We start from the raw sequence: 23,597 nt of genomic DNA on the forward strand, positions 1-23,597 counted from the left end.
ACGCCGGTGTGTCTGAGGTCTGCACACAGACTTGAACCATCTGGCTGACCAGAATCACTTCTTATTTGAACGCTCTAAGCAGTAGCCCACACAGCAAGTGGCACTCTGCTGTCCCTAGCACCTACTGTTTTGAGGGCGGTGAAGAATCATTTATTTCCTTTTTGGTCTGCTAGCAGAGTGTAACGTTCAGGTATAGTGCTGGTATTGGTATAATACTGATTCGATATTAATTTGGTTGGGAATTTCAGTTAAAATACACTTTTCTTTGGATAAAAAAAGTTTCTCTCTTTTATAATCAATATTCAATTACATTTATTTATATAGAGCCAAATCACAACAACAGTTATCTCAGCGCTTTTCATGAAAGAGCAGGTCTAGACCGTACTCTGTGATGTTATTCACAGAACCCCAACATTCCCACCAAGAGCAAGCACTAGGCGACAGAGGCAAGGAAAAACTTCCTTTTAACAGGCGAAAACCCAGAGCAGAACCATGGCTCAGGGTGGGGGGTCATCTTCCTTTTACCGGATGGGGGTCAGAGAGAGAGGAAGACAGAGAAGACAAGAAGAGAGGAGAGAACACATCGAGAATTGTAGCAGAGGTATCGAGCAGGAACATGGAGGCAGCAGTGACTCCAACCACAGATTCAGACTCCACAGCTCCAGAGCCAGACACACCTGCAGGAAGCGATAGGAGAGAGAACATCACTCACTCAAACCAATATAATGGAGAATTGACCATTTTAACCCAACCCTACTCAGGAAACATTATTCAGTGGGTGTTTGTAAGATATTTCCCATTTGCTGACGTTTTTGCTCCGGAAAATCCCACCATTACACGGCGATGTGCACAGTATGCAAGGCTTTACTTTTGAGGGGTGCCACTAATGTTTTTGTTGTTCTTGCACTACTGGTTACTGTACTATTTCACATTTTTAATGCCTTTTGTTTTTGTGCTAAATTAGGCTGCACACTAACAGTCTTTAAAATAATTATTTATTTCTAGGTTTATGTATTTTTCTTTTTCAGTTATGACTGTCAAACTAGATGATAAAAAAGTTGTGGCATTCATTCTCTATATGTTTTGTTCATGTTTTACAAAGGGATTACCTGAGCCAGGCCATACAACAATTTAGCAACATCTCACATCCATGCAGGGTTAGTAGAATACAGATGTTAAAAAATATATATTTACTCATTATATATTTTATTTTTTTACTCACTGGTATCAGAACGTACTCTGTATTGACCGATACGCAAGTTCAGGTATCGGATCGATATCAGGAGGGAAAAATGGAACATCTTCACATATAGACATTTCTATGTCACTTTTATGGCATTATGTACTGTAACTATACAATTACTTTTATAACTATTTTATGGAATACTAAACTATGACTTCTTAATAACATCTGTATTGTACTACATACCATGACATTTTGTATGGCATTTTATGACACACAATGATATGGCATATTATACGTTTTATGGCATGCCGTACCATGAGGACCATTTTAGAGCCTGTGTGTTTGAGGCCCGCGCAGGAAAAGTGCACCCACAAAAACAAAATAGCCTTTCCATCTCTGTTTACTAATTTTTTTTTTAAAAGCCTCAAAAGTTCTTTTTATTTACTCAGTAATGTGTGTCTGAACCCTGTTCAATGTTAATTGAGTGTCCTGTCTCTTTGCAGCTTTGAGTAACACTGTATCCACAGTGTGCAACCCTGCAGAGGTTGGTTGCATGGACTCCTACAGCTTTCCCCCACTGGAAAGTCTCCATCGGGTCTCTGAAACCACGACGAATCCCTCGGTTCCCTTCCAATGCGCGACACCGACTGCCTCAACATGCTCGGACGCCGGCTTCTACCACTCTGACCTGGGCCAGCTAGGAGGAGTGTGTGTCACAAGGACTGCGAGCGGCCCTCCAAGAGCTCAAGATGGCCCTGCCTGACTCCTTTATCAATGACGTGTGTCTGTCGGTAACCTTGGAATGGACTTTGAGCACGACGGACAACAACGCACCACCACCGAATCACCGGCGCAAAAATGGCAGTGTCTGTGTCACAGACTTTGGGAGCTTGGCTGGCGCGGCGAGCACCCAAACGGTTTTCTGGGAGCAAGCACGGCACGTCACCACACAGCACACTGCAGCACTTCATCAGAGTGATCTTCCTCTTCTTCATCCTTTTGTTCTTCCCTTTTGAACACCTTATCCCGCTTGTGCATAAGACTGACCTCACTGGAGATCCAATTTGTTTTTAATTTATTATAATATATATATATATAGATATATATATATACCTTTTGTTTTCATTTTTTGTGTAATATGACATCAGTGATGTCTATCATATAGAACTAAATCTTGATTTCTCATCAAGAGTTTATATAGCCATTTATTTTATTCTCTTTTTGCATGCGTCTTGAGATGTGTAACGTCCATGTCCACAGTGGGGCCATGGCTGCAGTAGGAGTTGTGTATCTTCCTCCCTCGTATCCTCACACAACATCTTCAGATCTAGAGTATGTTTTACTTGCCATTCTTTTCAGCTGCCAAAATTGACTCAGTTTTCTGTGTCCAGTATTAGTTGCTTGTCTTGTTGTTTGAAGTGGTACTTTCTTTTGTTAATTAGTGTTTGGTTTACAGGTACTTTCTAGTAACCGGCTGGTGCAATGTTTTATTTGTCCCCAAATAACCTGGCTAGATATTGTATGAAGAGCAACACTAGCAGGAGAAAGCTTGGAGAACAGGAAGTGTGCTGGCTTCAGCGGTTAAGGCCTTCGAGTTTGGTTTTTCTTTTCTTTTCTTTTTTCTGTCAAAGCTTGTCTGCAGTTGGTCTGCTTTCTTCTAAACTGTTCAGAGTGGCCATGTTGGAACATGTGAAGTTTTGACTATTATTCATCCAATTTGGTCAAATCCAAATTATTGATACTGATCATTTTTTGTATTGACATTTTTAAACAGCTGATGAAGAATACCTGTGCAAAATAGCATAGTGGCAGTCACCTCGTTTTACAGTTGAGTATCAAGTTTTCTTTTGAAATCCTGCTTCTTTTAGGAGGTTTTCATCAGACAAGCAAACCATAAAATATTGCATATGCAAATATATGGTTAGGTTAATATGATTTAAACGTAGACCTCATCAGGCACTGTAAAGTGTGTATTATATTACATATACTATTACCTTTGAGCTGTTAAATCCTTTCACTGATGCTATACTTAGAAGAGTGTTAGTTGTATGTGCCCTTCAGTTGTAGGAAAAATTAAGTTTGATTTGCTCCTAAATCAAGTAATGCAATTTTCAGACCACTTAGCAAGCTTGGGTAAACCTGCTAGCAGTATTATCGCTTTATTTTAAGCCACTCAGATTTTGTATTTAACCTCTGCTAACCCGTACTGACTAGAGAATGCCTTGTCTAATCTAGTCGACAGTTTTTGGAGTCTAGTAGCAGAAATGGAGCTCTTGTCTCTTGACTGAGTCCATAATTATGAATTGTAAAATGTTTAGCGGGTCATTGTCAGTTTATTGATGCAGTAGTGTTTACTTATTTATCTATGCATTTGCTTATGAATAATTGGTTTGTTTCAGGGTACATCATGTATGCCATGTCCATAGATCCAGTAATTTACCAATGTGTGTACAGACAGGATTCATGCTTATAAAACCATTATCAAGTATGATCAAGTTATTCATTTTCCAAGGCCATCATCAGAGAAGATATTCCCTTCTACTTTCATGTAAATAATTAGCAGATAGCTTTAAAAAAGTCTATAACTGACCTCTTACACTTGTTGATACAAAGTTTTAATTTGATTCCTTGTCAAAAGGCATAAATTTGTAGATATGTACAGATATTTTGGGTTTTGCATTTTACCAGTTGACTTGGTGTTTATATTTTGTTTGTCCTTTTGGAAAATCATGACCCCCCAGAACACAGCTGAAACCACGCATGCCAGCTGTGTCTGTTTCTCCAGTGTACCACTGAAAACGGCTTTACCTGAAGACGTATTGATATTACTCAATGTTGCAATTTTGCCTTCAAAACTTGCGGCCATGTGTAAAACACTCATCTTTCTTTATTATTTTTTATTTTATTACATGTCGTCGTCTATATTTCTTGATGGTAAAGGGAGGCTGCTGCTCTAAGTATGTGGAGAGCTAGTTTTCTCTTTGAATGCAATGTGCATAATGCAGTAGGTCCTCCAAGCTCTTCTAGCTTTAGCAGTGCAGTGGTATTTATTTCACCTGTGGTTTGTACAAAGACTCAGAAAAACTGTCAGAATGTAAATGCCATTAAGTAATAGAAGTAGGTTTTTCACCACCCTGTGAACTCTCAGAAATGTGATATTTTATTGATATCTCTGGTATGAGACTTGTGTGTGTGTGTGCAGAAAGCACTAAAAACAAATTTATTTTATATTTTTTATTGTGTTTAGAAGTTAAAAAAGGAAAATTATAGCAGTTTGTTTTTGAAAAAGAAAACTCAAGTCCTTTGAAGAAAACAAACACCTTTGTGAATAAAAAAACCTACAAAACTTAAAAATGTATATCCAGAAATATAGACAATCAAAACTTCACTATGAGAATGGTCAAGAAGCTATCTTTATTGTTTATAAGATTGTACATAAACATTAAGTTTTTTTTTGTTTGTTTTTGTTAAACATTTTTTGTATTTTCTGTTGTACTTTAATACCTTGTGTACAGATCCAGAAATAAAGCTCTGGAAAAGGTTCACAGATGATTGCATATTCTTCATTACACGAAAGATGTGAGTAGATTTCCTCTACTACATAAATTAGATTACAATGTTGTCTTCATGTGGGGAATTAATCATCTCTATAAACAGTATCTTGCTTGAAGGCAGATATCTGTTTCTATAGCGATGTCTCTATTTTCAGGTCTAAAGTTGCTAACTTGACCCGGAGGACAGCAGAGGAAGTCTTGCCGTGGTTATCCGCTTGCTACACCAGAACCCCCGAGATATTAGCTCGTTGCCCCTAGAGTCATCAGACTGATAGTCGGTGGGTTTCGAGATTAAGGGACTAAGTACTTATTCCTTAATCTCCAAAATTAAAAGACTGTCCATCCTTACTTTACTTGTCATTTAGCCTGAAAGTTCAATCTTGACTTTGACAGTACACAGTATTTTATTTGCTCAATTCTCATGGTTTGTAGATGTTCCGATTTTCCAACTGTCTGAGCAACCCTTCAGCTCCGCCGTGCATCTGCTGATGAAAGCTGTGTGATATGGTTGGAAGCCAGAGAAAGCAAATAAGTGGACCTTGAGCTGAGGTTGTTTCAAAGGTTAAGAGTGACCTGTCCAGCTCAATGTTAAAGCCAACATGGACAAGAAGTCATTGAAGTGCTCGGAATCACCGACATTTGAATGTCTACAGGCTCACAACAAAAGGAGCCATCTTTATATACTAATGAAAATCAAAAGCTTAAGCTATGAGTGAGTTGTCCATGAGCTGAGATTGTCAATAAGTAATGAGGCAATATAAAAACTACATTAATAGTTAATTATCTTAGTGAGAAAGTCCTCCGCCAGATTTAATTCTACACCACTGTCCTGTAGAGCATCATCTGCCTGTCCCAGACGTCATCCTCTTCTCCTTCCTTCTGCAGGGAGCATGGTTGTACACCACTGCCGCCATCTTAGGTGTACTGTGTCCGTGGTCCACTGCTTTCTTTGGGTGCTCATCCCCAAGGGTGGGCTAGTGAACCAGAACGTCCGCTCCATTGCACACCGGAAGGTTCTCAAAGCTGTTGAATACACAGCTTGGGGTTTTGATTCCTTTATTTAACCTGTTGCCTGAGTCATGAATACTTTCTTTCCATGTTTCTATTTTCATTACTCTAACTTTTTCTCACTTGGTTTTACCTCTGTCTTTACTGAGACTTGGTGACTTGTCGTCTCTGTAAATTTGCATCATCCAGAATGTATTATTTAGTTATGATGTGGTCAAACTGAATGCATTTTGAACTGCTACTGAATAGATGAACACTTTAAGATTGTTTATTTCAGGTCTAAATAAAGATGTTGCTTCCAAAAAAGAAAAAATACTTGCGTCCTCTATACAGTTTCCTTGTCAGCTCTGCGTCCAGCAAAGAAGAAGGAGCTGCAGCAGCAGCGCCCTCTGCTGATAAAAAGCTTACAGCACCGGGTATTCCCAGGCGGTCTCCCATCCAAGTACTGACCCGGCCCGACCCTGCTTAGCTTCCGAGATCGGACGAGATCGGGCGTGTTCAGGGTGGTATGGCCGTAAGCAAATGCACAGACTGAAAACAAGCTTTTTATACATGTGAAAACCGGAAGGTTCTCAAAGCTGTTGAATACACAGCTTGGGTTGAGGAGTACTGAACTACATGTAATCACACCATTAGTGCACGTACACATTTTCAAGTAGCTTGCCAGTCGTTCAACAACATTCACCTTGGAATCAAGCAGTTTAAATGCTTTTCGCTCTCTCTTTTGCACTATAATGAACACTTCTGTATTTTTTAGACTTCTTTGATTGTTTTGATCCAAATTGATTCCTTTATTTAACCTGTTGCCTGAGTCATGAATACTTTCTTTTCATGTTTCTATTTTTCATTACTCTAACTTTTTCTCACTTGGTTTTACCTCTGTCTTTACTGAGACTTGGGTGACTTGTCGTCTCTGTAAATTTGCATCATCCAGAATGTATTATTTAGTTATGATGTGGTCAAACTGAATGCATTTTGAACTGCTACTTGAATAGATGAACACTTTAAGATTGTTTATTTCAGGTCTAAATAAAGATGTTGCTTCCAAAAAGAAGAAAAAATACTTGCGTCCTCTATACAGTTTCCTTGTCAGCTCTGCGTCCAGCAAAGAAGAAGCAGCTGCAGCGCCCTCTGCTGATAAAAAAGCTTACAGCACCGGGTATTCCCAGGCGGTCTCCCATCCAAGTACTGACCCGGCCCGACCCTGCTTAGCTTCCGAGATCGGACGAGATCGGGCGTGTTCAGGGTGGTATGGCCGTAAGCAAATGCACAGACTGAAAACAAGCTTTTTATACATGTGAAAACCGGAAGGTTCTCAAAGCTGTTGAATACACAGCTTGGGGTTGAGGAGTACTGAACTACATGTAATCACACCATTAGTGCACGTACACATTTTCAAGTAGCTTGCCAGTCGTTCAACAACATTCACCTTGGAATCAAGCAGTTTAAATGCTTTTCGCTCTCTCTTTTGCACTATAATGAACACTTCTGTATTTTTTAGACTTCTTTGATTGTTTTGATCCAAATTGATTCCTTTATTTAACCTGTTGCCTGAGTCATGAATACTTTCTTTCCATGTTTCTATTTTTCATTACTCTAACTTTTTCTCACTTGGTTTTACCTCTGTCTTTACTGAGACTTGGGTGACTTGTCGTCTCTGTAAATTTGCATCATCCAGAATGTATTATTTAGTTATGATGTGGTCAAACTGAATGCATTTTGAACTGCTACTTGAATAGATGAACACTTTAAGATTGTTTATTTCAGGTCTAAATAAAGATGTTGCTTCCAAAAAAGAAGAAAAAATACTTGCGTCCTCTATACAGTTTCCTTGTCAGCTCTGCGTCCAGCAAAGAAGAAGCAGCTGCAGCGCCCTCTGCTGATAAAAAAGCTTACAGCACCGGGTATTCCCAGGCGGTCTCCCATCCAAGTACTGACCCGGCCCGACCCTGCTTAGCTTCCGAGATCGGACGAGATCGGGCGTGTTCAGGGTGGTATGGCCGTAAGCGAATGCACAGACTGAAAACAAGCTTTTTATACATGTGAAAACCGGAAGGTTCTCAAAGCTGTTGAATACACAGCTTGGGGTTGAGGAGTACTGAACTACATGTAATCACACCATTAGTACACGTACACATTTTCAAGTAGCTTGCCAGTCGTTCAACAACATTCACCTTGGAATCAAGCAGTTTAAATGCTTTTCGCTCTCTCTTTTGCACTATAATTAACACTTCTGTATTTTTTAGACTTCTTTGATTGTTTTGATCCAAATTGATTCCTTTATTTAACCTGTTGCCTGAGTCATGAATACTTTCTTTCCATGTTTCTATTTTTCATTACTCTAACTTTTTCTCACTTGGTTTTACCTCTGTCTTTACTGAGACTTGGGTGACTTGTCGTCTCTGTAAATTTGCATCATCCAGAATGTATTATTTAGTTATGATGTGGTCAAACTGAATGCATTTTGAACTGCTACTTGAATAGATGAACACTTTAAGATTGTTTATTTCAGGTCTAAGCAAAGAAGAAAGAGCTGCAGCAGCAGCGCCCTCTGCTGATAAAAAAGCTTACAGCACCGGGTATTCCCAGGCGGTCTCCCATCCAAGTACTGACCCGGCCCGACCCTGCTTAGCTTCCGAGATCGGACGAGATCGGGCGTGTTCAGGGTGGTATGGCCGTAAGCAAATGCACAGACTGAAAACAAGCTTTTTATACATGTGAAAACCGGAAGGTTCTCAAAGCTGTTGAATACACAGCTTGGGGTTGAGGAGTACTGAACTACATGTAATCACACCATTAGTACACGTACACATTTTTAAGTAGCTTGCCAGTCGTTCAACAACATCACCTTGGAATCAAGCAGTTTAAATGCTTTTCGCTCTCTCTTTTGCACTATAATTAACACTTCTGTATTTTTTAGACTTCTTTGATTGTTTTGATCCAAATTGATTCCTTTATTTAACCTGTTGCCTGAGTCATGAATACTTTCTTTCCATGTTTCTATTTTTCATTACTCTAACTTTTTCTCACTTGGTTTTACCTCTGTCTTTACTGAGACTTGGGTGACTTGTCGTCTCTGTAAATTTGCATCATCCAGAATGTATTATTTAGTTATGATGTGGTCAAACTGAATGCATTTTGAACTGCTACTTGAATAGATGAACACTTTAAGATTGTTTATTTCAGGTCTAAATAAAGATGTTGCTTCCAAAAAAGAAGAAAAAATACTTGCGTCCTCTATACAGTTTCCTTGTCAGCTCTGCGTCCAGCAAAGAAGAAGCAGCTGCAGCGCCCTCTGCTGATAAAAAAGCTTACAGCACCGGGTATTCCCAGGCGGTCTCCCATCCAAGTACTGACCCGGCCCGACCCTGCTTAGCTTCCGAGATCGGACGAGATCGGGCGTGTTCAGGGTGGTATGGCCGTAAGCAAATGCACAGACTGAAAACAAGCTTTTTATACATGTGAAAACCGGAAGGTTCTCAAAGCTGTTGAATACACAGCTTGGGGTTGAGGAGTACTGAACTACATGTAATCACACCATTAGTGCACGTACACATTTTCAAGTAGCTTGCCAGTCGTTCAACAACATTCACCTTGGAATCAAGCAGTTTAAATGCTTTTCGCTCTCTCTTTTGCACTATAATGAACACTTCTGTATTTTTTAGACTTCTTTGATTGTTTTGATCCAAATTGATTCCTTTATTTAACCTGTTGCCTGAGTCATGAATACTTTCTTTCCATGTTTCTATTTTTCATTACTCTAACTTTTTCTCACTTGGTTTTACCTCTGTCTTTACTGAGACTTGGGTGACTTGTCGTCTCTGTAAATTTGCATCATCCAGAATGTATTATTTAGTTATGATGTGGTCAAACTGAATGCATTTTGAACTGCTACTTGAATAGATGAACACTTTAAGATTGTTTATTTCAGGTCTAAGCAAAGAAGAAGGAGCTGCAGCAGCAGCGCCCTCTGCTGATAAAAAAGCTTACAGCACCGGGTATTCCCAGGCGGTCTCCCATCCAAGTACTGACCCGGCCCGACCCTGCTTAGCTTCCGAGATCGGACGAGATCGGGCGTGTTCAGGGTGGTATGGCCGTAAGCAAATGCACAGACTGAAAACAAGCTTTTTATACATGTGAAAACCGGAAGGTTCTCAAAGCTGTTGAATACACAGCTTGGGGTTGAGCAGTACTGAACTACATGTAATCACACCATTAGTACACGTACACATTTTCAAGTAGCTTGCCAGTCGTTCAACAACATTCACCTTGGAATCAAGCAGTTTAAATGCTTTTCGCTCTCTCTTTTGCACTATAATTAACACTTCTGTATTTTTTAGACTTCTTTGATTGTTTTGATCCAAATTGATTCCTTTATTTAACCTGTTGCCTGAGTCATGAATACTTTCTTTCCATGTTTCTATTTTTCATTACTCTAACTTTTTCTCACTTGGTTTTACCTCTGTCTTTACTGAGACTTGGGTGACTTGTCGTCTCTGTAAATTTGCATCATCCAGAATGTATTATTTAGTTATGATGTGGTCAAACTGAATGCATTTTGAACTGCTACTTGAATAGATGAACACTTTAAGATTGTTTATTTCAGGTCTAAATAAAGATGTTGCTTCCAAAAAAGAAGAAAAATACTTGCGTCCTCTATACAGTTTCCTTGTCAGCTCTGCGTCCAGCAAAGAAGAAGCAGCTGCAGCAGCCCCCTCTGCTGATAAAAAGCTTACAGCACCGGGTATTCCCAGGCGGTCTCCCATCCAAGTACTGACCCGGCCCGACCCTGCTTAGCTTCCGAGATCGGACGAGATCGGGCGTGTTCAGGGTGGTATGGCCGTAAGCAAATGCACAGACTGAAAACAAGCTTTTTATACATGTGAAAACCGGAAGGTTCTCAAAGCTGTTGAATACACAGCTTGGGGTTGAGGAGTACTGAACTACATGTAATCACACCATTAGTACACGTACACATTTTCAAGTAGCTTGCCAGTCGTTCAACAACATTCACCTTGGAATCAAGCAGTTTAAATGCTTTTCGCTCTCTCTTTTGCACTATAATGAACACTTCTGTATTTTTTAGACTTCTTTGATTGTTTTGATCCAAATTGATTCCTTTATTTAACCTGTTGCCTGAGTCATGAATACTTTCTTTCCATGTTTCTATTTTTCATTACTCTAACTTTTTCTCACTTGGTTTTACCTCTGTCTTTACTGAGACTTGGGTGACTTGTCGTCTCTGTAAATTTGCATCATCCAGAATGTATTATTTAGTTATGATGTGGTCAAACTGAATGCATTTTGAACTGCTACTTGAATAGATGAACACTTTAAGATTGTTTATTTCAGGTCTAAGCAAAGAAGAAGGAGCTGCAGCAGCAGCGCCCTCTGCTGATAAAAAAGCTTACAGCACCGGGTATTCCCAGGCGGTCTCCCATCCAAGTACTGACCCGGCCCGACCCTGCTTAGCTTCCGAGATCGGACGAGATCGGGCGTGTTCAGGGTGGTATGGCCGTAAGCAAATGCACAGACTGAAAACAAGCTTTTTATACATGTGAAAACCGGAAGGTTCTCAAAGCTGTTGAATACACAGCTTGGGGTTGAGGAGTACTGAACTACATGTAATCACACCATTAGTGCACGTACACATTTTCAAGTAGCTTGCCAGTCGTTCAACAACAATCACCTTGGAATCAAGCAGTTTAAATGCTTTTCGCTCTCTCTTTTGCACTATAATTAACACTTCTGTATTTTTTAGACTTCTTTGATTGTTTTGATCCAAATTGATTCCTTTATTTAACCTGTTGCCTGAGTCATGAATACTTTCTTTCCATGTTTCTATTTTTCATTACTCTAACTTTTTCTCACTTGGTTTTACCTCTGTCTTTACTGAGACTTGGGTGACTTGTCGTCTCTGTAAATTTGCATCATCCAGAATGTATTATTTAGTTATGATGTGGTCAAACTGAATGCATTTTGAACTGCTACTTGAATAGATGAACACTTTAAGATTGTTTATTTCAGGTCTAAATAAAGATGTTGCTTCCAAAAAAGAAGAAAAAATACTTGCGTCCTCTATACAGTTTCCTTGTCAGCTCTGCGTCCAGCAAAGAAGAAGCAGCAGCAGCGCCCTCTGCTGATAAAAAGCTTACAGCACCGGGTATTCCCAGGCGGTCTCCCATCCAAGTACTGACCCGGCCCGACCCTGCTTAGCTTCCGAGATCGGACGAGATCGGGCGTGTTCAGGGTGGTATGGCCGTAAGCAAATGCACAGACTGAAAACAAGCTTTTTATACATGTGAAAACCGGAAGGTTCTCAAAGCTGTTGAATACACAGCTTGGGGTTGAGGAGTACTGAACTACATGTAATCACACCATTAGTGCACGTACACATTTTCAAGTAGCTTGCCAGTCGTTCAACAACATTCACCTTGGAATCAAGCAGTTTAAATGCTTTTCGCTCTCTCTTTTGCACTATAATGAACACTTCTGTATTTTTTAGACTTCTTTGATTGTTTTGATCCAAATTGATTCCTTTATTTAACCTGTTGCCTGAGTCATGAATACTTTCTTTCCATGTTTCTATTTTTCATTACTCTAACTTTTTCTCACTTGGTTTTACCTCTGTCTTTACTGAGACTTGGGTGACTTGTCGTCTCTGTAAATTTGCATCATCCAGAATGTATTATTTAGTTATGATGTGGTCAAACTGAATGCATTTTGAACTGCTACTTGAATAGATGAACACTTTAAGATTGTTTATTTCAGGTCTAAGCAAAGAAGAAGGAGCTGCAGCAGCAGCGCCCTCTGCTGATAAAAAGCTTACAGCACCGGGTATTCCCAGGCGGTCTCCCATCCAAGTACTGACCCGGCCCGACCCTGCTTAGCTTCCGAGATCGGACGAGATCGGGCGTGTTCAGGGTGGTATGGCCGTAAGCAAATGCACAGACTGAAAACAAGCTTTTTATACATGTGAAAACCGCAAGGTTCTCAAAGCTGTTGAATACACAGCTTGGGGTTGAGGAGTACTGAACTACATGTAATCACACCATTAGTACACGTACACATTTTAAGTAGCTTGCCAGTCGTTCAACAACATCACCTTGGAATCAAGCAGTTTAAATGCTTTTCGCTCTCTCTTTTGCACTATAATTAACACTTCTGTATTTTTTAGACTTCTTTGATTGTTTTGATCCAAATTGATTCCTTTATTTAACCTGTTGCCTGAGTCATGAATACTTTCTTTCCATGTTTCTATTTTTCATTACTCTAACTTTTTCTCACTTGGTTTTACCTCTGTCTTTACTGAGACTTGGGTGACTTGTCGTCTCTGTAAATTTGCATCATCCAGAATGTATTATTTAGTTATGATGTGGTCAAACTGAATGCATTTTGAACTGCTACTTGAATAGATGAACACTTTAAGATTGTTTATTTCAGGTCTAAATAAAGATGTTGCTTCCAAAAAAGAAGAAAAAATACTTGCGTCCTCTATACAGTTTCCTTGTCAGCTCTGCGTCCAGCAAAGAAGAAGGAGCTGCAGCAGCAGCGCCCTCTGCTGATAAAAAAGCTTACAGCACCGGGTATTCCCAGGCGGTCTCCCATCCAAGTACTGACCCGGCCCGACCCTGCTTAGCTTCCGAGATCGGACGAGATCGGGCGTGTTCAGGGTGGTATGGCCGTAAGCAAATGCACAGACTGAAAACAAGCTTTTTATACATGTGAAAACCGGAAGGTTCTCAAAGCTGTTGAATACACAGCTTGGGGTTGAGGAGTACTGAACTACATGTAATCACACCATTAGTACACGTACACATTTTCAAGTAGCTTGCCAGTCGTTCAACAACAATCACCTTGGAATCAAGCAGTTTAAATGCTTTTCGCTCTCTCTTTTGCACTATAATTAACACTTCTGTATTTTTTAGACTTCTTTGATTGTTTTGATCCAAATTGATTCCTTTATTTAACCTGTTGCCTGAGACATGAATACTTTCTTTCCATGTTTCTATTTTTCATTACTCTAACTTTTTCTCACTTGGTTTTACCTCTGTCTTTACTGAGACTTGGGTGACTTGTCGTCTCTGTAAATTTGCATCATCCAGAATGTATTATTTAGTTATGATGTGGTCAAACTGAATGCATTTTGAACTGCTACTTGAATAGATGAACACTTTAAGATTGTTTATTTCAGGTCTAAATAAAGATGTTGCTTCCAAAAAAGAAGAAAAAATACTTGCGTCCTCTATACAGTTTCCTTGTCAGCTCTGCGTCCAGCAAAGAAGAAGGAGCTGCAGCAGCAGCGCCCTCTGCTGATAACAAAGCTTACAGCACCGGGTATTCCCAGGCGGTCTCCCATCCAAGTACTGACCCGGCCCGACCCTGCTTAGCTTCCGAGATCGGACGTCGTTCAGGGTGGTATGGCCGTAAGCAAATGCACAGACTGAAAACAAGCTTTTTATACATGTGAAAACCGGAAGGTTCTCAAAGCTGTTGAATACACAGCTTGGGGTTGAGGAGTACTGAACTACATGTAATCACACCATTAGTGCACGTACACATTTTCAAGTAGCTTGCCAGTCGTTCAACAACAATCACCTTGGAATCAAGCAGTTTAAATGCTTTTCGCTCTCTCTTTTGCACTATAATGAACACTTCTGTATTTTTTAGACTTCTTTGATTGTTTTGATCCAAATTGATTCCTTTATTTAACCTGTTGCCTGAGTCATGAATACTTTCTTTCCATGTTTCTATTTTTCATTACTCTAACTTTTTCTCACTTGGTTTTACCTCTGTCTTTACTGAGACTTGGGTGACTTGTCGTCTCTGTAAATTTGCATCATCCAGAATGTATTATTTAGTTATGATGTGGTCAAACTGAATGCATTTTGAACTGCTACTTGAATAGATGAACACTTTAAGATTGTTTATTTCAGGTCTAAATAAAGATGTTGCTTCCAAAAAAGAAGAAAAAATACTTGCGTCCTCTATACAGTTTCCTTGTCAGCTCTGCGTCCAGCAAAGAAGAAGCAGCTGCAGCGCCCTCTGCTGATAAAAAAGCTTACAGCACCGGGTATTCCCAGGCGGTCTCCCATCCAAGTACTGACCCGGCCCGACCCTGCTTAGCTTCCGAGATCGGACGAGATCGGGCGTGTTCAGGGTGGTATGGCCGTAAGCAAATGCACAGACTGAAAACAAGCTTTTTATACATGTGAAAACCGGAAGGTTCTCAAAGCTGTTGAATACACAGCTTGGGGTTGAGGAGTACTGAACTACATGTAATCACACCATTAGTGCACGTACACATTTTCAAGTAGCTTGCCAGTCGTTCAACAACATTCACCTTGGAATCAAGCAGTTTAAATGCTTTTCGCTCTCTCTTTTGCACTATAATGAACACTTCTGTATTTTTTAGACTTCTTTGATTGTTTTGATCCAAATTGATTCCTTTATTTAACCTGTTGCCTGAGTCATGAATACTTTCTTTCCATGTTTCTATTTTTCATTACTCTAACTTTTTCTCACTTGGTTTTACCTCTGTCTTTACTGAGACTTGGGTGACTTGTCGTCTCTGTAAATTTGCATCATCCAGAATGTATTATTTAGTTATGATGTGGTCAAACTGAATGCATTTTGAACTGCTACTTGAATAGATGAACACTTTAAGATTGTTTATTTCAGGTCTAAGCAAAGAAGAAGGAGCTGCAGCAGCAGCGCCCTCTGCTGATAAAAAAGCTTACAGCACCGGGTATTCCCAGGCGGTCTCCCATCCAAGTACTGACCCGGCCCGACCCTGCTTAGCTTCCGAGATCGGACGAGATCGGGCGTGTTCAGGGTGGTATGGCCGTAAGCAAATGCACAGACTGAAAACAAGCTTTTTATACATGTGAAAACCGGAAGGTTCTCAAAGCTGTTGAATACACAGCTTGGGGTTGAGCAGTACTGAACTACATGTAATCACACCATTAGTGCACGTACACATTTTCAAGTAGCTTGCCAGTCGTTCAACAACATTCACCTTGGAATCAAGCAGTTTAAATGCTTTTCGCTCTCTCTTTTGCACTATAATTAACACTTCTGTATTTTTTAGACTTCTTTGATTGTTTTGATCCAAATTGATTCCTTTATTTAACCTGTTGCCTGAGTCATGAATACTTTCTTTCCATGTTTCTATTTTTCATTACTCTAACTTTTTCTCACTTGGTTTTACCTCTGTCTTTACTGAGACTTGGGTGACTTGTCGTCTCTGTAAATTTGCATCATCCAGAATGTATTATTTAGTTATGATGTGGTCAAACTGAATGCATTTTGAACTGCTACTTGAATAGATGAACACTTTAAGATTGTTTATTTCAGGTCTAAGCAAAGAAGAAGGAGCTGCAGCAGCAGCGCCCTCTGCTGATAAAAAAGCTTACAGCACCGGGTATTCCCAGGCGGTCTCCCATCCAAGTACTGACCCGGCCCGACCCTGCTTAGCTTCCGAGATCGGACGAGATCGGGCGTGTTCAGGGTGGTATGGCCGTAAGCAAATGCACAGACTGAAAACAAGCTTTTTATACATGTGAAAACCGGAAGGTTCTCAAAGCTGTTGAATACACAGCTTGGGGTTGAGGAGTACTGAACTACATGTAATCACACCATTAGTACACGTACACATTTTAAGTAGCTTGCCAGTCGTTCAACAACATCACCTTGGAATCAAGCAGTTTAAATGCTTTTCGCTCTCTCTTTTGCACTATAATTAACACTTCTGTATTTTTTAGACTTCTTTGATTGTTTTGATCCAAATTGATTCCTTTATTTAACCTGTTGCCTGAGTCATGAATACTTTCTTTCCATGTTTCTATTTTTCATTACTCTAACTTTTTCTCACTTGGTTTTACCTCTGTCTTTACTGAGACTTGGGTGACTTGTCGTCTCTGTAAATTTGCATCATCCAGAATGTATTATTTAGTTATGATGTGGTCAAACTGAATGCATTTTGAACTGCTACTTGAATAGATGAACACTTTAAGATTGTTTATTTCAGGTCTAAATAAAGATGTTGCTTCCAAAAAAGAAGAAAAAATACTTGCGTCCTCTATACAGTTTCCTTGTCAGCTCTGCGTCCAGCAAAGAAGAAGCAGCAGCAGCGCCCTCTGCTGATAAAAAAGCTTACAGCACCGGGTATTCCCAGGCGGTCTCCCATCCAAGTACTGACCCGGCCCGACCCTGCTTAGCTTCCGAGATCGGACGAGATCGGGCGTGTTCAGGGTGGTATGGCCGTAAGCAAATGCACAGACTGAAAACAAGCTTTTTATACATGTGAAAACCGGAAGGTTCTCAAAGCTGTTGAATACACAGCTTGGGGTTGAGGAGTACTGAACTACATGTAATCACACCATTAGTGCACGTACACATTTTCAAGTAGCTTGCCAGTCGTTCAACAACATTCACCTTGGAATCAAGCAGTTTAAATGCTTTTCGCTCTCTCTTTTGCACTATAATGAACACTTCTGTATTTTTTAGACTTCTTTGATTGTTTTGATCCAAATTGATTCCTTTATTTAACCTGTTGCCTGAGTCATGAATACTTTCTTTCCATGTTTCTATTTTTCATTACTCTAACTTTTTCTCACTTGGTTTTACCTCTGTCTTTACTGAGACTTGGGTGACTTGTCGTCTCTGTAAATTTGCATCATCCAGAATGTATTATTTAGTTATGATGTGGTCAAACTGAATGCATTTTGAACTGCTACTTGAATAGATGAACACTTTAAGATTGTTTATTTCAGGTCTAAGCAAAGAAGAAGGAGCTGCAGCAGCAGCGCCCTCTGCTGATAAAAAGCTTACAGCACCGGGTATTCCCAGGCGGTCTCCCATCCAAGTACTGACCCGGCCCGACCCTGCTTAGCTTCCGAGATCGGACGAGATCGGGCGTGTTCAGGGTGGTATGGCCGTAAGCAAATGCACAGACTGAAAACAAGCTTTTTATACATGTGAAAACCGGAAGGTTCTCAAAGCTGTTGAATACACAGCTTGGGGTTGAGGAGTACTGAACTACATGTAATCACACCATTAGTACACGTACACATTTTCAAGTAGCTTGCCAGTCGTTCAACAACAATCACCTTGGAATCAAGCAGTTTAAATGCTTTTCGCTCTCTCTTTTGCACTATAATTAACACTTCTGTATTTTTTAGACTTCTTTGATTGTTTTGATCCAAATTGATTCCTTTATTTAACCTGTTGCCTGAGTCATGAATACTTTCTTTCCATGTTTCTATTTTTCATTACTCTAACTTTTTCTCACTTGGTTTTACCTCTGTCTTTACTGAGACTTGGGTGACTTGTCGTCTCTGTAAATTTGCATCATCCAGAATGTATTATTTAGTTATGATGTGGTCAAACTGAATGCATTTTGAACTGCTACTTGAATAGATGAACACTTTAAGATTGTTTATTTCAGGTCTAAGCAAAGAAGAAGGAGCTGCAGCAGCAGCGCCCTCTGCTGATAAAAAAGCTTACAGCACCGGGTATTCCCAGGCGGTCTCCCATCCAAGTACTGACCCGGCCCGACCCTGCTTAGCTTCCGAGATCGGACGAGATCGGGCGTGTTCAGGGTGGTATGGCCGTAAGCAAATGCACAGACTGAAAACAAGCTTTTTATACATGTGAAAACCGGAAGGTTCTCAAAGCTGTTGAATACACAGCTTGGGGTTGAGGAGTACTGAACTACATGTAATCACACCATTAGTACACGTACACATTTTTAAGTAGCTTGCCAGTCGTTCAACAACAATCACCTTGGAATCAAGCAGTTTAAATGCTTTTCGCTCTCTCTTTTGCACTATAATTAACACTTCTGTATTTTTTAGACTTCTTTGATTGTTTTGATCCAAATTGATTCCTTTATTTAACCTGTTGCCTGAGTCATGAATACTTTCTTTCCATGTTTCTATTTTTCATTACTCTAACTTTTTCTCACTTGGTTTTACCTCTGTCTTTACTGAGACTTGGGTGACTTGTCGTCTCTGTAAATTTGCATCATCCAGAATGTATTATTTAGTTATGATGTGGTCAAACTGAATGCATTTTGAACTGCTACTTGAATAGATGAACACTTTAAGATTGTTTATTTCAGGTCTAAATAAAGATGTTGCTTCCAAAAAAGAAGAAAAAATACTTGCGTCCTCTATACAGTTTCCTTGTCAGCTCTGCGTCCAGCAAAGAAGAAGGAGCTGCAGCAGCAGCGCCCTCTGCTGATAACAAAGCTTACAGCACCGGGTATTCCCAGGCGGTCTCCCATCCAAGTACTGACCCGGCCCGACCCTGCTTAGCTTCCGAGATCGGACGAGATCGGGCGTGTTCAGGGTGGTATGGCCGTAAGCAAATGCACAGACTGAAAACAAGCTTTTTATACATGTGAAAACCGGAAGGTTCTCAAAGCTGTTGAATACACAGCTTGGGGTTGAGGAGTACTGAACTACATGTAATCACACCATTAGTGCACGTACACATTTTTAAGTAGCTTGCCAGTCGTTCAACAACAATCACCTTGGAATCAAGCAGTTTAAATGCTTTTCGCTCTCTCTTTTGCACTATAATGAACACTTCTGTATTTTTTAGACTTCTTTGATTGTTTTGATCCAAATTGATTCCTTTATTTAACCTGTTGCCTGAGTCACGAATACTTTCTTTTCATGTTTCTATTTTTCATTACTCTAACTTTTTCTCACTTGGTTTTACCTCTGTCTTTACTGAGACTTGGGTGACTTGTCGTCTCTGTAAATTTGCATCATCCAGAATGTATTATTTAGTTATGATGTGGTCAAACTGAATGCATTTTGAACTGCTACTTGAATAGATGAACACTTTAAGATTGTTTATTTCAGGTCTAAGCAAAGAAGAAGGAGCTGCAGCAGCAGCGCCCTCTGCTGATAAAAAAGCTTACAGCACCGGGTATTCCCAGGCGGTCTCCCATCCAAGTACTGACCCGGCCCGACCCTGCTTAGCTTCCGAGATCGGACGAGATCGGGCGTGTTCAGGGTGGTATGGCCGTAAGCAAATGCACAGACTGAAAACAAGCTTTTTATACATGTGAAAACCGGAAGGTTCTCAAAGCTGTTGAATACACAGCTTGGGGTTGAGGAGTACTGAACTACATGTAATCACACCATTAGTGCACGTACACATTTTTAAGTAGCTTGCCAGTCGTTCAACAACAATCACCTTGGAATCAAGCAGTTTAAATGCTTTTCGCTCTCTCTTTTGCACTATAATGAACACTTCTGTATTTTTTAGACTTCTTTGATTGTTTTGATCCAAATTGATTCCTTTATTTAACCTGTTGCCTGAGTCATGAATACTTTCTTTCCATGTTTCTATTTTTCATTACTCTAACTTTTTCTCACTTGGTTTTACCTCTGTCTTTACTGAGACTTGGGTGACTTGTCGTCTCTGTAAATTTGCATCATCCAGAATGTATTATTTAGTTATGATGTGGTCAAACTGAATGCATTTTGAACTGCTACTTGAATAGATGAACACTTTAAGATTGTTTATTTCAGGTCTAAATAAAGATGTTGCTTCCAAAAAAGAAGAAAAAATACTTGCGTCCTCTATACAGTTTCCTTGTCAGCTCTGCGTCCAGCAAAGAAGAAGGAGCTGCAGCAGCAGCGCCCTCTGCTGATAAAAAAGCTTACAGCACCGGGTATTCCCAGGCGGTCTCCCATCCAAGTACTGACCCGGCCCGACCCTGCTTAGCTTCCGAGATCGGACGAGATCGGGCGTGTTCAGGGTGGTATGGCCGTAAGCAAATGCACAGACTGAAAACAAGCTTTTTATACATGTGAAAACCGGAAGGTTCTCAAAGCTGTTGAATACACAGCTTGGGGTTGAGGAGTACTGAACTACATGTAATCACACCATTAGTGCACGTACACATTTTCAAGTAGCTTGCCAGTCGTTCAACAACATTCACCTTGGAATCAAGCAGTTTAAATGCTTTTCGCTCTCTCTTTTGCACTATAATGAACACTTCTGTATTTTTTAGACTTCTTTGATTGTTTTGATCCAAATTGATTCCTTTATTTAACCTGTTGCCTGAGTCATGAATACTTTCTTTCCATGTTTCTATTTTTCATTACTCTAACTTTTTCTCACTTGGTTTTACCTCTGTCTTTACTGAGACTTGGGTGACTTGTCGTCTCTGTAAATTTGCATCATCCAGAATGTATTATTTAGTTATGATGTGGTCAAACTGAATGCATTTTGAACTGCTACTTGAATAGATGAACACTTTAAGATTGTTTATTTCAGGTCTAAATAAAGATGTTGCTTCCAAAAAAGAAGAAAAAATACTTGCGTCCTCTATACAGTTTCCTTGTCAGCTCTGCGTCCAGCAAAGAAGAAGCAGCTGCAGCGCCCTCTGCTGATAAAAAGCTTACAGCACCGGGTATTCCCAGGCGGTCTCCCATCCAAGTACTGACCCGGCCCGACCCTGCTTAGCTTCCGAGATCGGACGAGATCGGGCGTGTTCAGGGTGGTATGGCCGTAAGCAAATGCACAGACTGAAAACAAGCTTTTTATACATGTGAAAACCGGAAGGTTCTCAAAGCTGTTGAATACACAGCTTGGGGTTGAGGAGTACTGAACTACATGTAATCACACCATTAGTACACGTACACATTTTCAAGTAGCTTGCCAGTCGTTCAACAACAATCACCTTGGAATCAAGCAGTTTAAATGCTTTTCGCTCTCTCTTTTGCACTATAATGAACACTTCTGTATTTTTTAGACTTCTTTGATTGTTTTGATCCAAATTGATTCCTTTATTTAACCTGTTGCCTGAGTCACGAATACTTTCTTTTCATGTTTCTATTTTTCATTACTCTAACTTTTTCTCACTTGGTTTTACCTCTGTCTTTACTGAGACTTGGGTGACTTGTCGTCTCTGTAAATTTGCATCATCCAGAATGTATTATTTAGTTATGATGTGGTCAAACTGAATGCATTTTGAACTGCTACTTGAATAGATGAACACTTTAAGATTGTTTATTTCAGGTCTAAGCAAAGAAGAAGGAGCTGCAGCAGCAGCGCCCTCTGCTGATAAAAAAGGTTACAGCACCGGGTATTCCCAGGCGGTCTCCCATCCAAGTACTGACCCGGCCCGACCCTGCTTAGCTTCCGAGATCGGACGAGATCGGGCGTGTTCAGGGTGGTATGGCCGTAAGCAAATGCACAGACTGAAAACAAGCTTTTTATACATGTGAAAACCGGAAGGTTCTCAAAGCTGTTGAATACACAGCTTGGGGTTGAGGAGTACTGAACTACATGTAATCACACCATTAGTACACGTACACATTTTCAAGTAGCTTGCCAGTCGTTCAACAACAATCACCTTGGAATCAAGCAGTTTAAATGCTTTTCGCTCTCTCTTTTGCACTATAATTAACACTTCTGTATTTTTTAGACTTCTTTGATTGTTTTGATCCAAATTGATTCCTTTATTTAACCTGTTGCCTGAGTCATGAATACTTTCTTTCCATGTTTCTATTTTTCATTACTCTAACTTTTTCTCACTTGGTTTTACCTCTGTCTTTACTGAGACTTGGGTGACTTGTCGTCTCTGTAAATTTGCATCATCCAGAATGTATTATTTAGTTATGATGTGGTCAAACTGAATGCATTTTGAACTGCTACTTGAATAGATGAACACTTTAAGATTGTTTATTTCAGGTCTAAATAAAGATGTTGCTTCCAAAAAAGAAGAAAAAATACTTGCGTCCTCTATACAGTTTCCTTGTCAGCTCTGCGTCCAGCAAAGAAGAAGGAGCTGCAGCAGCAGCGCCCTCTGCTGATAAAAAAGCTTACAGCACCGGGTATTCCCAGGCGGTCTCCCATCCAAGTACTGACCCGGCCCGACCCTGCTTAGCTTCCGAGATCGGACGAGATCGGGCGTGTTCAGGGTGGTATGGCCGTAAGCAAATGCACAGACTGAAAACAAGCTTTTTATACATGTGAAAACCGGAAGGTTCTCAAAGCTGTTGAATACACAGCTTGGGGTTGAGGAGTACTGAACTACATGTAATCACACCATTAGTGCACGTACACATTTTAAGTAGCTTGCCAGTCGTTCAACAACAATCACCTTGGAATCAAGCAGTTTAAATGCTTTTCGCTCTCTCTTTTGCACTATAATGAACACTTCTGTATTTTTTAGACTTCTTTGATTGTTTTGATCCAAATTGATTCCTTTATTTAACCTGTTGCCTGAGTCATGAATACTTTCTTTCCATGTTTCTATTTTTCATTACTCTAACTTTTTCTCACTTGGTTTTACCTCTGTCTTTACTGAGACTTGGGTGACTTGTCGTCTCTGTAAATTTGCATCATCCAGAATGTATTATTTAGTTATGATGTGGTCAAACTGAATGCATTTTGAACTGCTACTTGAATAGATGAACACTTTAAGATTGTTTATTTCAGGTCTAAGCAAAGAAGAAGGAGCTGCAGCAGCAGCGCCCTCTGCTGATAAAAAAGCTTACAGCACCGGGTATTCCCAGGCGGTCTCCCATCCAAGTACTGACCCGGCCCGACCCTGCTTAGCTTCCGAGATCGGACGAGATCGGGCGTGTTCAGGGTGGTATGGCCGTAAGCAAATGCACAGACTGAAAACAAGCTTTTTATACATGTGAAAACCGGAAGGTTCTCAAAGCTGTTGAATACACAGCTTGGGGTTGAGGAGTACTGAACTACATGTAATCACACCATTAGTACACGTACACATTTTTAAGTAGCTTGCCAGTCGTTCAACAACAATCACCTTGGAATCAAGCAGTTTAAATGCTTTTCGCTCTCTCTTTTGC

General features: G+C 40.2%; 24 non-coding genes and 1 pseudogene across 24 annotated transcripts; all 25 read right to left on the reverse strand.

Moving 5' to 3' along the window:
• Nucleotides 1-6,149: 6,149 nt before the first annotated feature.
• LOC116680213 (5S ribosomal RNA) lies at nucleotides 6,150-6,268 on the reverse strand. The gene has a single exon (XR_004329660.1). It is a non-coding gene; the product is annotated as a 5S ribosomal RNA (ribosomal RNA).
• A 624-nt stretch (nucleotides 6,269-6,892) lies between these two features.
• Nucleotides 6,893-7,011, reverse strand: LOC116680257 (5S ribosomal RNA). Its single transcript, XR_004329698.1, has one exon. It is a non-coding gene; the product is annotated as a 5S ribosomal RNA (ribosomal RNA).
• Nucleotides 7,012-7,637: 626 nt separating this feature from the next.
• Nucleotides 7,638-7,756, reverse strand: LOC116680269 (5S ribosomal RNA). The gene has a single exon (XR_004329709.1). It is a non-coding gene; the product is annotated as a 5S ribosomal RNA (ribosomal RNA).
• Nucleotides 7,757-8,312: 556 nt separating this feature from the next.
• Nucleotides 8,313-8,431, reverse strand: LOC116680281 (5S ribosomal RNA). Its single transcript, XR_004329720.1, has one exon. It is a non-coding gene; the product is annotated as a 5S ribosomal RNA (ribosomal RNA).
• Nucleotides 8,432-9,056: 625 nt separating this feature from the next.
• Nucleotides 9,057-9,175, reverse strand: LOC116680292 (5S ribosomal RNA). The gene has a single exon (XR_004329731.1). It is a non-coding gene; the product is annotated as a 5S ribosomal RNA (ribosomal RNA).
• Nucleotides 9,176-9,731: 556 nt separating this feature from the next.
• Nucleotides 9,732-9,850, reverse strand: LOC116680219 (5S ribosomal RNA). The gene has a single exon (XR_004329666.1). It is a non-coding gene; the product is annotated as a 5S ribosomal RNA (ribosomal RNA).
• A 627-nt stretch (nucleotides 9,851-10,477) lies between these two features.
• LOC116680230 (5S ribosomal RNA) lies at nucleotides 10,478-10,596 on the reverse strand. The gene has a single exon (XR_004329677.1). It is a non-coding gene; the product is annotated as a 5S ribosomal RNA (ribosomal RNA).
• A 556-nt stretch (nucleotides 10,597-11,152) lies between these two features.
• Nucleotides 11,153-11,271, reverse strand: LOC116680243 (5S ribosomal RNA). Its single transcript, XR_004329688.1, has one exon. It is a non-coding gene; the product is annotated as a 5S ribosomal RNA (ribosomal RNA).
• Nucleotides 11,272-11,896: 625 nt separating this feature from the next.
• Nucleotides 11,897-12,015, reverse strand: LOC116680250 (5S ribosomal RNA). The gene has a single exon (XR_004329691.1). It is a non-coding gene; the product is annotated as a 5S ribosomal RNA (ribosomal RNA).
• Nucleotides 12,016-12,570: 555 nt separating this feature from the next.
• Nucleotides 12,571-12,689, reverse strand: LOC116680251 (5S ribosomal RNA). The gene has a single exon (XR_004329692.1). It is a non-coding gene; the product is annotated as a 5S ribosomal RNA (ribosomal RNA).
• A 630-nt stretch (nucleotides 12,690-13,319) lies between these two features.
• Nucleotides 13,320-13,438, reverse strand: LOC116680252 (5S ribosomal RNA). The gene has a single exon (XR_004329693.1). It is a non-coding gene; the product is annotated as a 5S ribosomal RNA (ribosomal RNA).
• Nucleotides 13,439-14,070: 632 nt separating this feature from the next.
• LOC116680249 (uncharacterized) lies at nucleotides 14,071-14,180 on the reverse strand (annotated as a pseudogene).
• Nucleotides 14,181-14,806: 626 nt separating this feature from the next.
• LOC116680253 (5S ribosomal RNA) lies at nucleotides 14,807-14,925 on the reverse strand. Its single transcript, XR_004329694.1, has one exon. It is a non-coding gene; the product is annotated as a 5S ribosomal RNA (ribosomal RNA).
• Nucleotides 14,926-15,481: 556 nt separating this feature from the next.
• LOC116680254 (5S ribosomal RNA) lies at nucleotides 15,482-15,600 on the reverse strand. The gene has a single exon (XR_004329695.1). It is a non-coding gene; the product is annotated as a 5S ribosomal RNA (ribosomal RNA).
• Nucleotides 15,601-16,156: 556 nt separating this feature from the next.
• On the reverse strand, nucleotides 16,157-16,275 carry LOC116680255 (5S ribosomal RNA). Its single transcript, XR_004329696.1, has one exon. It is a non-coding gene; the product is annotated as a 5S ribosomal RNA (ribosomal RNA).
• Nucleotides 16,276-16,899: 624 nt separating this feature from the next.
• On the reverse strand, nucleotides 16,900-17,018 carry LOC116680256 (5S ribosomal RNA). The gene has a single exon (XR_004329697.1). It is a non-coding gene; the product is annotated as a 5S ribosomal RNA (ribosomal RNA).
• A 555-nt stretch (nucleotides 17,019-17,573) lies between these two features.
• Nucleotides 17,574-17,692, reverse strand: LOC116680258 (5S ribosomal RNA). The gene has a single exon (XR_004329699.1). It is a non-coding gene; the product is annotated as a 5S ribosomal RNA (ribosomal RNA).
• A 556-nt stretch (nucleotides 17,693-18,248) lies between these two features.
• LOC116680259 (5S ribosomal RNA) lies at nucleotides 18,249-18,367 on the reverse strand. The gene has a single exon (XR_004329700.1). It is a non-coding gene; the product is annotated as a 5S ribosomal RNA (ribosomal RNA).
• A 632-nt stretch (nucleotides 18,368-18,999) lies between these two features.
• On the reverse strand, nucleotides 19,000-19,118 carry LOC116680260 (5S ribosomal RNA). Its single transcript, XR_004329701.1, has one exon. It is a non-coding gene; the product is annotated as a 5S ribosomal RNA (ribosomal RNA).
• Nucleotides 19,119-19,674: 556 nt separating this feature from the next.
• On the reverse strand, nucleotides 19,675-19,793 carry LOC116680261 (5S ribosomal RNA). Its single transcript, XR_004329702.1, has one exon. It is a non-coding gene; the product is annotated as a 5S ribosomal RNA (ribosomal RNA).
• A 632-nt stretch (nucleotides 19,794-20,425) lies between these two features.
• Nucleotides 20,426-20,544, reverse strand: LOC116680262 (5S ribosomal RNA). Its single transcript, XR_004329703.1, has one exon. It is a non-coding gene; the product is annotated as a 5S ribosomal RNA (ribosomal RNA).
• A 625-nt stretch (nucleotides 20,545-21,169) lies between these two features.
• On the reverse strand, nucleotides 21,170-21,288 carry LOC116680264 (5S ribosomal RNA). The gene has a single exon (XR_004329704.1). It is a non-coding gene; the product is annotated as a 5S ribosomal RNA (ribosomal RNA).
• Nucleotides 21,289-21,844: 556 nt separating this feature from the next.
• Nucleotides 21,845-21,963, reverse strand: LOC116680240 (5S ribosomal RNA). Its single transcript, XR_004329685.1, has one exon. It is a non-coding gene; the product is annotated as a 5S ribosomal RNA (ribosomal RNA).
• A 632-nt stretch (nucleotides 21,964-22,595) lies between these two features.
• Nucleotides 22,596-22,714, reverse strand: LOC116680265 (5S ribosomal RNA). The gene has a single exon (XR_004329705.1). It is a non-coding gene; the product is annotated as a 5S ribosomal RNA (ribosomal RNA).
• A 555-nt stretch (nucleotides 22,715-23,269) lies between these two features.
• Nucleotides 23,270-23,388, reverse strand: LOC116680266 (5S ribosomal RNA). Its single transcript, XR_004329706.1, has one exon. It is a non-coding gene; the product is annotated as a 5S ribosomal RNA (ribosomal RNA).
• Between the last annotated feature and the right edge of the window lie 209 nt (nucleotides 23,389-23,597).

This window comes from Etheostoma spectabile, unplaced genomic scaffold (genome assembly GCF_008692095.1).
Source record: "Etheostoma spectabile isolate EspeVRDwgs_2016 unplaced genomic scaffold, UIUC_Espe_1.0 scaffold00018353, whole genome shotgun sequence".
In the NCBI taxonomy this organism is placed as follows: domain Eukaryota; kingdom Metazoa; phylum Chordata; class Actinopteri; order Perciformes; family Percidae; genus Etheostoma; species Etheostoma spectabile.